Source organism: Lissotriton helveticus, chromosome 5_1 (genome assembly GCF_964261635.1).
Source record: "Lissotriton helveticus chromosome 5_1, aLisHel1.1, whole genome shotgun sequence".
Taxonomy (NCBI): domain Eukaryota; kingdom Metazoa; phylum Chordata; class Amphibia; order Caudata; family Salamandridae; genus Lissotriton; species Lissotriton helveticus.
In genome coordinates this window covers 1,352,852,765-1,352,865,502 of record NC_136065.1, presented here as the reverse complement: position 1 = coordinate 1,352,865,502, position 12,738 = coordinate 1,352,852,765, and positions in this window count along the sequence as shown.

Sequence of the window (12,738 nt, the reverse complement as noted above, 5' to 3'; positions counted from 1 at the left end):
CTGCTAGGGTGTGCAGCAGGTGTTTCAATTTCTAAGGATGCTGGCATTTCGGGTGACGAAACCAATAGTGGGGACTGTGAAGGTTTTGGGGAGGCCTGCATTTCTTCACTGATGTCAGGTTCTTGGGAAGGTGGCTGCCCACTCGGAACACCTGTGTCCTGTGATGCACTGGGACCTGGCTCATGACTGTCATCCCTCTCGGGTGCCGTGCCTTTTGCCTCCTGAGACTGCCTTCTGGATGTGTGACCTGTGGACATATGAGCACATACCAGCTAGGTGCAAATGTCTCACAGCCACTACAATTAAACTTATGAAATTGCACATATTACATGCTGCCTCCCCTTCATTATGTCTGCATTCATTTGCCTAACTTGGTGGTTACAGTGCTGTGTGACATGCTCTTTCATTAACTGACTACATGTACCATGATGCATTGCTACTGTTTTGCACAGACACACTGGGACTGGGGTAACTTAGCTGCAAGGGGTGAGGGATGGATGAGGGTGTGAGGGGGATTGCTGTGCATGCATCTTACCTTTTCTAGTTGCAGCTTTCGCCGAGCTGTCCACTTCTCCCAGTCCATGGACGCTTTCAGGCTCCAAGGTTGTGGCTACCATCTCCTCCAGGTCGGTGAGGGGGGGTGCTGTGTTCTTTCCTCCACCTGTTTGCGAGGCCTGTTTGTGGTGGTCAGCTATTTTTTTTTGTGAGGCTCCTTAGGTCATAAAACCTCTTTTTTAAATCTTCAGTGACTCTGGTGGTCACTCCCACTGCATTGACTTTCTCTAGGATTTCAAGCCAAAGCTTCCTTTTTGCTGATTCAGGCACAGTAAGGGAATGCCGTCCGAACAGTCTGTGGTGCACCTTTACCACCTCCTCCACAAGGACCTGGAGCTCCATTCTGCTGAATTTGAGCTTTCTTTTTCTTTCTGTCTGCTCTGTGTCCTTGCTGCTTGCCATGTTTAAATTTTAAAAGAGCACAAACTCTGTCTGCTGCTGCTCCTAGTCTCTCTGCTCCAACTGCCTCTCCAGAACCTTCTAATTAGTTGCAGCTGCCTGTGTAGCCGCTTCCTGGTAGGAAGGGGGAGGGTGGTTGCACCTGATTGGCTGTTTTCTTAAGTTTCACTTTTGCTTGCTGTCCGATCGGTATTTACCGATTCGGTATTTACCGAATCGGTATTTCCAATGCATTCCTATGGGCCTTTTGGCCCATAGGGATGAATGGGAAATACCGAATTTTACCGATTCAGTAAAAAATACCGATTTTCCCCTACATCTCATTTACCGATTTTTGAATACCGAATCGGTAAAATTCGGTATTCAAGAATCGGTAAATTCAGATTACCTACATCTAGCCCTATAGCCTCTGTTTCAGGAAATACTTGATCACAGTTTCTTTCACATTCCTCCCTGGAATGCATACCATACCTAAATCCATCAAATGTGGATTCCACAGATAAAGGGAAAAAGTCAAACAAAACGATTGGGGCAATATTGCTCTACTTTCTGCCCCTCTACATGAGAAATAACATAAAGAACAATTGTTCAAAAGGACAAAGAGATATCTCTTATCTGTTTTGTGTTGCCTTTCACCCAGGTGCAGATGTGGATGAAGAAAAGGGTAGGGGGTGAGTCAAAGTGTCCAATCCTGGAGTCCGCCGCTTCCATTTATCCTTTTGTTAAAAAGGAGAGAAAAAAAACATCAATGCTTACAGTACGGTTTAAAACATGAATGCAAATTACATTGCAGTTACAACAAGTTATGGTTTCATAGCAGTATGAACAGACAGACTCTGATCTTACATGTTATCTAAACTGGTCCAACAAGGAAGCTACTATATATCTATCTACCTATACAGCTAGGCCTAGTTTTCATAAAGGTGGATACCTAGTTCCTCAGCCTGGTTGTGTGCCCCAGGGGTCTTAGTTTGGAGGTTTATGATATGCCAGGATTCTCTTTTGCGTAGGTGGAGTACCCTATTGCCTCCCTTAAGATAAGGTTGGATTTGCTCAATAGCAATGTATGTCAGAAGTGAGTTGTTTGCAAGACGGTAATCTGCAAAGTGCCTCACAATCGGTAAATGTGGATCTTTATTACTGATGGCTCTCATATGTTCAAGAACTCTTTTCTACGCAGCTAGTGTTGTGCTTCCTACATACCGTAGCTGGCGCGGACACTCTAGTATGTAGATAACAAAAGTCAAGCCACTTGTGAGAAATTGAGTGATGGTTTTTTCTCCTGTGCGTGTATGGTAGGTCTTCCTCATGGTGCTGTTCCGGCATGCTTTGCAGTGCCCACATGGGACGAATCCCTGTAGGCCAAGGCGAGTATTAAGATGTTTGTTGGTGATATCTCCCTTAACTAACATGTCTCTGAGGTTTTTGCCTTTTCTGTATGTGATATGCGGTGGACTATGTAGCTTGTTCCCAATGGTGAGATCAGTCGCTAAGATGTTCCAATTCTTAGTAGGAATTTTGGAAATATCTTTAGATTCGTCATTGTATGTGAGAATAACCCTCATGGTGCCTTCTTCTAATGGTGTGGGTTTATCATTTAGTGTGGCTTCTCTGTCAATTGTACTGACCCTTTCCTTGGCTCTATCCAATACCCAATCAGGTTACCCCATTTCTCTGAACATACAGAGCATGATGTCTAGTTCTGTCAGGAAATCTTCCTGGGTGCTGCAGTTCCTTCTTGGTCTTAGCAGCTCCCCGTAGGGGATGATCCATTTCAAGGTCTCTGGGTGACTTCTGAGAGCGTGGAGGAGACTGTTGCCTGCTGTCAGTTTGTGGTGTAGTTTAGTGCACAGTTGGTTGTTCCAGACTTCAACCACATCAAGAAACTCGATGGATTCTCTACTCATCCTACATGTCAGTTTAAGATTAAACTCATTATTGTTAAGTTTGTTGATGGTTGTTCTAGTACTTTCTTCGCTGCCTTTCCATACAATGAATATATCTTAGCCATTTTACTACCTTGCCCCAGTGTTATCTGCTTCTAGATTTTTTTTTACTTCCGCTTCCCATACTCCTAAAGAAAGTTTAGCGCAGCTGGGGGCAAAGCACGTGCCCGAGGCCATACCAAGGATTTTCTTGTATATTGTGCCATTAAACATGAACATGTTATTGTACAGACAGAATTTCATGATTTCAAGTAACATTCTTGTATGTTCCAGTTAACAGATTTTTCTTTTTTTGAGAAAATGATGGCAACACTGCATGCCCAAAGTGTGGTCAATTATTATATATAAGGAGTTCACATCCATGGTCACTGTTAGATGTGGGGGTCTCTAGTTTGACAAATAGGAACCCTTGCGTCTAGTCAGGGTAAGGGGGTACACTCCCAGAATAACCCCTGCTCACCCCCTTGGAAGCTTGGCACGAGCAGACAGGCTTATCTCAGAGGCAGTGTGTAAAGCATTTGTTAACACATACAGTAACCCAGTGACAACACTACAGATGGACACCACACCAGTTGTATATTATAAATAAGTATTCTTTATATTCATTTAACACAAGACCATAAACGACAAAAATCCACAATACTGTACTTTTAAAAATGGTGGAAATAGCTTAGTTCTCTTAAGATGTTAAATGCGACACTTTGAGTTCCATGTACCTTTGGATGCGTAACGCTATACAACGAAAGTGTTGCAGGGAAGGTGATGCGTTGGTCCATTACTGCGCTTCCGTGGCAATGCGACTGGCAATGCCGTGATGCGATGAAGATCCGGTGCGATGAAAACAATGATGGCGTCTTCTCCTTGACGCGGCACGATGCATGCACGCCCGACGGCCGTGTGGCGACTCAACGATTCTTCTGAGCCTCAACAGGCCCTGCAACAAGCTTCTCCGATGATGCGAGATGCTTCAGCGAGGGGATGCGACAACTGCAGCAGTGACACCCTTGTTTAGTGCTGCAACAACAGTGGCTGCGGCGGCGACTCTCCTTTGGTGATGCAAGATGCTTCTGCGATGTGATGCGACAACTACAGCTGTGACATCCTCGTTCAGTGATGCAACAACAGCGGCGGCGACACGCTTCTCCGGTGTTGCGAGACGCTTATGCGATGCGACATCTTCAGCAGCAACACCCTTCTTCGGTGATGCAACGACAGCGGCTGTGGCGGCGACACGCTTCTTCTTCGTGGGTCGCGCTTCCAGCTCCTTGCGACACGCAGTCCCTCAGAAAGCCCAACACAACTGCAGGCCCTTCCAAAGAACTCTTGGGGAACTGGTGTCTGAAGTCTGTTGTCCCTGAGACTTCAGCAGGAGGCAAGCTCTTTCTCAAGCCCTTGGAAATCCCTCACAAGTTGATGAAAGTACATACAAAGTTCCTCTCTCCGCTCTTTGGCAGTCGGGAAACCACTGCAGGCCAATCCCCCAAGCAGCACTTCAGCTTAGGGATAGTCTCTCCTCAGTCTCTCTGGTTCCTCTCTTCAGCAAAGGTTTCTTCTTGTTTCCCAAAAGTGATCTGAAGTTCTGGGGTCTGGGTCCCCTCTTTTATACACAGTTTCTCTTTGTTCTCTTGCCTAGTCCAAACCAGTGCTGGTCAGTCTCGGAGCACTCTGTTTACATGACTCCTTCTTTCCTTTCACAGTGCAGGGCAGAGACATCAAACGCACCACAGGAGGTGGAGTCAGCATTGTGGAGGGAAGGCACAGCCCTATTCAGGTCCCAGATGCAACTCCTCCCACCCATCTGCATGTAGATCTCTCTATTAAGTCCTGTGCTGACTCACCCTGTCTCCTGGAATATCCCAGCCCCTGTCACTCAAACTCCAGACAAGGAATACACAACCTAGCAGAGGCAGGCTTAGATGGTTAGACAAGAAAATACCTACTTTCTAAAAGTGGTATTTTCAAACCCAGAATGTTAAAACCAGCTTTACTAAAAAATGTATTTTATCATTCTGAGTTCATGCATACTAAACTCGAAATTCTACATGGTTCCCTGAGTCAGTTAGGATTATAAGATGTAATAATCAAACTGCCCATTCTGGCATATGGGGAACAGGTAGCCTTTGTAGGAGAGTAGGGTTTGCTTCCTATGGGCACCCCCACTTTTTGCTTTTGCTTTACTGGTTTTCGACTTAGACGTGGCTGTGGGCCTGCTAATCAGACCCACAGCCCAGATGCACTCTCTCTAAATTCACACCATGTACTCTAGGTACATCCACAATTGGGAATTGGTTCACCTTGTCAGCCCCTGTAGAAGTGTACCCTAGGTACTCATGGCATAGGTGTAACCAAGGCCTACCAGGGGCTGCAGTATGTATTATGCCACCCCTGGCTGGCCACTCAAACTGACACAACTGGCTGATCACTCAGCTGGGGCAAGGTCGTGTAATCACCCCTTGCTTAGGTATAGTATTCCTATATCTACCCTTATATATAGACACACACTAACCTATGAGTTACTCCTATGGCAGGCCTTAACAATCCTGGAGGCAAAGTGCTTGGTTATGTGTGAGATGGTGCTCTAGCATGAGCTGAGCCTTTCTACAGCTTTCGGAACCATGTCCTTATAGCTGTTCTATGATATTGCCATACCATATACTCTTAAGTGCATTACGAACCTCGCGGTTAAATGCTAACTTTGGTTTGGCTTTATCTAAACATGTCGTGTAAGGTGTCATACGCTTTGGAATACTACCCCCTCGCCAATTCTGGCAAAAGGGGTAGCATTCCACCCTTCTAGAGGGAGAAGACATGTTGTTGCTGAATATCCCGGTTAAAGTTAACCAGAGCCCCAGCGTCACAAAATGGACGCTGCTGCCACAGACACAAGTCTGACCTCTTGCTGCTTGGACTCCTTCCAGTCATGGAGGTTTGGACAATAGGTTTCCTGCCTGGAGAGGTGCGAGCACCACCCCAGAGAGGATTTGTGTATTGGGACAGGGAGGGCTGACTGGAATGAGACACTGCCTGGGGCACACTAGGTGCTCCATGCATACCCCAGTTTAAACCGGTTGCTGGGGCACTCCAGCCCCAGCTCTGGCGCAAAACTGGACAATGGAAAGGGGGTGTAACCACCCCCCTTCCTGGTTCCACCCATAGGAGGGACCTAGATAGTAATCCAGCCCCTTTTAGTTGTATAAAGGTAGGAGCTGAGTCCTGAGACTTTAGATTAATCCTGGAATCGAAACTTGACACGAAACTCTGGACTTTCAATGTTCTGCTGAAACTGAAGACTAAAGAATCTCCCTTGTGGCCAAGGAGTGACCACCCTGGGCAACCAGGCACCATCCAGCAAATCAACGGCTTGCATTGTCGATGCTCCTGCCGGGACCCGAGCACAGAGCCTGACAAGACCCAGACTTCCAGACCTCTCTGACCCTCTCTTCACAACTGCAGCATAGCTGAGATCCGTGGAGGCGACGAGACACATGGGACCGGACATCTTGAAAAGTCTGAAACTTGCTACTTGTGCAGCTCCTGAGGCATCCTCGAAGCTGTGCACTGGGGACTGAGAAACCCCGAATCCGAGCTCCACCTGCACCGAAGATCAGCCCTTCACACTCCACGAGTTCTGCGTGGGGCCCTTCTGCTTGTGTTCTGCTCGACACGTTGTCCGGTTGCTGGCCCGTTGGCTAGTAGCCTCTGTAACCTGGTCATCCTCGACGCCTCCTGGTCCGCGTGTCTGAAGAGACAAGCTTCACGACAGCACCTGATTGCTCCTCGACGTCGTCTGGTTCCTTCCTGGTTCCACCCGGTCACTGGCTAGTGACCCAGACTCTGTCCCCTCTGCTTTCAGGTTATCTAAATCCTCGATCCACCCCTGGATCCACCCGGACATCTTCCTCCTGGTCGCCTGCAGCATCTTTCTTCAAAGGCTCCATAGGCTTCAACTGCAAAACCCGACACATCTTCACACCTATTGCACCCGCTTCCTATGGGTGAGGTAACGCGAGTACTTCGGTGCTCCCAAGTGTATTGACTATCCAAGTGTCTAGTTTTTTAGTTGTTTCCTCCTAGCTAAACCGAAAGTGTCCTAAATCCTTCTTTATCTAACTCTTAAGTTCCCATTGACTTAACATTGACTCTCGCGTGTGTGTAAAGACACTGCACGCGCTGCCTGTGGGCCTCCTACTTCTAAACTAAGGTTCAGATAGTGTAGCCCCAGCGATTCCCTAGGCCCTAGGCCTTTCCTTTTTCCGTGACGTGGTACTTATACAACTTTCTTAATATATGGTTTGCTTCGCCCCTAGGGCCTAACTGTAAATTGTGCAATTTAACGTATTCTGACTAAGTAACTTGTTATGTGCTTTTGCTTATGATCTCATAAAGAGTTCCGAGGAGTGTGTTAGTGAATAAATACATATATATTTTATATATATCCTGTGTGGTGTCCTTTCATTTGATATTCAAGGGGTTACATATGGTAAAACAGCTGGCTTTACACGCCCTCAAGAGTCTTTTAGCCTAAGACTGTTCTGTCCACGCTACCACTAGGATAGCTGGTCTATAAGGTTGACTTACAACCATCACCTTAAGGGTTGTTTGGACTGGTGCAAGGTGTTCACTAGAACATATACCAGGCCAACTTCTCACATTGGTGTGCAGCCATTGGGATTAGAGCTTGCTGTTGTTTTACCACTTGTAATCTTGAGATATGAGGGCTGGATACCGGTGGGCGCCATCTTTGTTTGGGGTGAGTGTGTTCTTGCGCGGGCGCCATCTTGGAGCGTCCCAACGCTCGAGTTGTTTTGGGAGACGCCTATTTAAGGCGGACTCGCACTGTTACTCGCTCTGATCACTGCTGCATTAGCGCAGGTCGCGCTGCCAGCTGGCTTTGAGATTTTAAATCTACCTTTAGCTTATCTTGGTTATTTTATTTTATTTATCCCCTGATTTTACTCACCGCTCTGCTGGGCTTCTGTCCCCTCACTCGCACTTAATTTGTGGAGAACTCACCGCCATTTGGCGGGTCCGGGTCCCGGGGCTGGATACCGGTGGGCGCCATCTTTGTTTGGGGTGAGTGTGTTCTTGCGCGGGCGCCATCTTGGAGCGTCCCGACGCTCGGGTTGTTTTGGGAGACGCCTATTTAAAGTCGTCCTCTTCCGCGCAGCGGGAACGCGCAGCGGGACGCCGTCGCTTAGCCGGAGTCGTGCCAGAGTCCTGCCCGTCTGCGCTCGTCCGCGTCGAGGTAGCGGGTGCGGGCTATGGACTCTGGCCTCCTGCCACTGTACCACTATGTGTAACATCGCGACGCTCAGGTACGATCGTGCTGATATCTTCTCTATAAGAGATAATCTTCCAGTGTGCAACCATGTCCCTTTACCTCCTCTTTCGGGACCTTATGATTGTGCTTGTGGTTGTTTCTCTCTGGCCTCACCCATTGGGGTGCGCCGGGTTGAAGGGACTGCCCGTGGCACTCATATAGATTGTACTGAGCGAACACTTAATATATGGAGCTTGAATGTTAGATCTCTGGTCAAGCATTATCAATCTCTCCGGGATATGATAGATATGGACTCTCCTGATATCATCTTTTTGACCGAAACTTGGTTACAGGACGCTGACACTGCTATCATAAACCTGGCCTTTCCTTCTACCTATACGGTGTTTACGCTGAACCGCACAACTAGGGGAGGTGGTATAGCCATGGCGATTAAATCTTGCTTTTCGGCTGAGTGGAAGGCTCAGTATCTTCCTATGTGTGAAAGCGCCTCTTTTAAGGTAAAGGTAAGCCATCAATTCACCTTTAGTGGCATGCTTATCTATCATCCACCTGGGAACGACACCGCCTTCAAGGCCGCCCTTGTAGATGTGGTTAGCTCGCTGGTTCCTAGTTGTGCTAACTTTAACATAGTAGGAGACTTAAACATACATCTTGATCTGACGTCATCTCTACCCATCAGCTCCTTGCTAGCGGATCTTGAAGCGATGCAATTTAACCAACTAGTCACCTCCCCCACCCATATAGGAGGACATATACTTGACCCCTTCTTTACCACCTTAGTCCGGGCTAGAACATCTGACCCGATGGTGGTGGGTTGGACGGACCATATGTTGGTTAAAGTATCTTGTCCCTTAGATAACCCACAACTGAAACCTGTGGATAAACAGATCCTAAAGCGCAATTGGCGTAAACTTAAGCTGGAGGAGTTTGTCAGGATATTGGAGGCACAGCCCCTAGGCAAACTGCAGAATGTGGAACAGGGACATGAACAGTTCTGTAACTGGGTCCTTACTGCCCTCGACTCTCTTATACCCCTGCGTTGGTCTAAATGTCACGCCAAAACCCGCAGTCCTTGGTACAATGAGACTCTTGCCGAGCTTAAGAGAACCTGCCGGCAAGCTGAGAGAGCCTGGAGGAAATCCTTTGATCCCACGTTAAAATCGCTGTACTTTGCCCAGCTTAAGAGCTACCACAGAACTATCTGTCAAACCCGGGCTGCTTATTATGCTACTGAGTTCTCCAATAGCCCTAACCCTTCCAAATTAATCTTCAAGGTACTTAAAGACCTGATGGGGAAACGGGCTACCTCGCTAGAAATCTGCACTGACTCGCACTGCGAGAGCTTGGCATCCTTTTTCGTGGAGAAGATGCAGGCAATCTACCGAGGATTCACACCATCCGTTCCCGGGGATGCTCCTAGTGCTGTGAAGGTCTCGGTTTCTGAAACTCTGTCCTCCTTGCCGGCTATGTCTAACGAGGTATTTGACACTCTGAGCCTCAAAATTAAATCTGGCTCTCCCTTAGACCTGCTGAAGCCGGAGTTTTTTATTCTTCTCCCGCCCCTGTGTCGTGAGCCTATCCTGGATTTGATTAATCTCTCCCTCACTGAGGGCGTGGTTCCTCCTTCCTGGAAGCAAGCTGTGGTCAGCCCTATTTTGAAGAAACCCAATCTTGACCCCTTGCTCCCGGAAAACTACCGGCCTATCTCCCTCCTGCCTTGGACCGCTAAGGTCACTGAGGCACACGTGAATTCCATCCTGTCTGCCCATCTCTCTCGTAATAACATTCTTGACGAGAGTCAAAATGGGTTCCGCTCTCAACACAGCACTGAAACTGCTTTGCTCTTTATGACCGAGCATTTGCGGTCAGTGCTCGATGCGGGGCAGACTGCGGCGCTCCTATTGTTAGATCTGAGCGCCGCACTCGACACGGTGTCTCATGACATTTTGATGCGGCGTTTGGAGGAAGTAGGTATTGGCGGGAAGGCTCTTCAGTGGTTCCGCTCTTTCCTCTCGGACCGGTTTTTTAAAGTAGCCATTCCACCTGGCCAGTCCTCGTTCCATTCTCTGGGTCTGGGAGTCCCTCAGGGGTCTGCCTTAAGCCCTACACTGTTCAACCTGTATGTGAAACCGCTGGCCGCTGTCGTCAGGCAATGTGGCCTTACCATGACATCGTACGCCGACGACACGCAGCTGGCGGTGACACTCAGCGGGGACCCTGAGGTGAATGCGCCCAGATTCCGGGCAGGACTTATAGCTGTGGCTCATTGGATGCGTAGCAACTGCCTACAGCTTAATGCTAAAAAAACCGAGGTCCTGATTTTAGGGAAGCAGGCGGAACTTTGGGGAGACCAGTGGTGGCCTCCCGAATTGGGGGTCTCCCCTATTCCAGCGGCCGAAGTTAAAAATTTGGGGGTCTGGCTGGACTCCCACCTCTCTTTCACCAGTCACACAAAGAAGACAGCAGCTACCTGCTTTGGTATTCTGTGAGGACTGAGACCTGTCCTTAAATTCTTCGACCCTCCCACGCGGCAACTGGTGGTTCAGGCCTCTATCCTTTCTCGGCTGGACTACGGGAGTGCTCTGCTGCTTGGAGTGAATCAGGCTGAGGCCACTAGGCTTCAGATGGTGCAGAATGCTGCTGCACGGGCCATTGTGGGCCTTCCGAGACGATGTTCTGTCTCCACTGTCCTGACCTCCCTTCATTGGCTTCCGGTCAGACAGAGAATCAAATTTAAGGCTCTCTGTCTGACATTTAAGATTCTGAAGCTTTCCTCCCCTCCTGCCCTCGCGGGCCTTATTTCTTCGTATGTCCCCACGCGGTCCCTCAGGTCTGAATCTCACCATCTGGCGATTAAGCCTAGGTTCAGACTGAGTAGGATGGGAGGACGCTCTTTTCGCATTCTGGCGGTTGATCTATGGAATTCCCTCCCTGTACACATTCGTGCCCTTAATAGCCTAACCCTTTTCAGACGCGCCATTAAAACTCACCTGTTCGCTTCTGTTAATTGATTCCTCCCCTTTTCAGCTTTGACCTGTTATGTTGTGGTACCTGATCTGGCGCCAGGACGCCCCTTCGCTGGGGCAGCTGTGCGCCGAATAAAAGTTATTAACATAGCATAACATAACATATCATTTGAAAGATCACATAGGTACCTATAGGTACATATAAAAACAAGTCTTAGTATACTTAGGTTCTACTGAACTTAGCTGTTGTAGAGCCTGGGCCTAGCACACCCTGACTACAACTCCTAGAAAGGTTCTGTAGGAAAACAAATAGTGTAGGAAGGTGCAACACCACACCTCACTAGAAAACATATCTCAGACAGTGAACCCCAGTGGTTCTCTGCCTGCAGAAGTAGATCCCTTGAGGACTGCTTCGAGATATGAAGCCTTAGCCTTCCAAGAATTGAGACAATTGTGTACTTCTAGAAGGCTAAAGCAGGGTTCAAACCCTACCATCAAGTTCCTGGTTGAGCTCTTAGAAGAGTATGATGCTCAACAGCCACCTAAGACAGGTGACACAGGTAGTGCAGATGAAGTCTTTCCCTCCTCAGATGATAATGCTGATACTCCAGTACCAGATGAGGAAGAAGAGGGGGTGGAAGAAGATGACGTAGATCTCTCTATTAAGTCCTGTGCTGACTCACCCTGTCTCCTGGAATATCCCAGCCCCTGTCACTCAAACTCCAGACAAGGAATACACAACCTAGCAGAGGCAGGCTTAGATGGTTAGACAAGAAAATACCTACTTTCTAAAAGTGGTATTTTCAAACCCAGAATGTTAAAACCAGCTTTACTAAAAAATGTATTTCATCATTCTGAGTTCATGCATACTAAACTCGAAATTCTACATGGTTCCCTGAGTCAGTTAGGATTATAAGATGTAATAATCAAACTGCCCATTCGGGCATATGGGGAACAGGTAGCCTTTGTAGGAGAGTAGGGTTTGCTTCCTATGGTCACCCCCACTTTTTGCTTTTGCTTTACTGGTTTTCGACTTAGATGTGGCTGTGGGCCTGCTAATCAGACCCACAGCCCAGATGCACTCTCTCTAAATTCACACCATGTACTCTAGGTACACCCACAATTGGGAATTGGTTCACCTTGTCAGCCCCTGTAGAAGTGTACCCTAGGTACTCATGGCATAGGTGTAACCAAGGCCTACCAGGGGCTGCAGCATGTATTATGCCACCCCTGGCTGGCCACTCAAACTGACACAACTGGCTGATCACTCAGCTGGGGCAAGGTCGTGTAATCACCCCTTGCTTAGGTATAGTATTCCTATATCTACCCTTATAGACACACAGTAACCTATAAGTTACTCCTATGGCAGGCCTTAACAATCCTGGAGGCAAAGAGCTTGGTTATGTGTGAGATGGTGCTCTAGCATGAGCTGAGCCTGTCTACAGCTTTCGGAACCATGTCCTTATAGCTGTTCTATCATATTGCCATACCATATACTCTTAAGTGCATTACGAACCTCGCGGTTAAATGCTAACTTTGGTTTGGCTTTATCTAAACATGTCGTGTAAGGTGTCATACGCTTTGGAATACT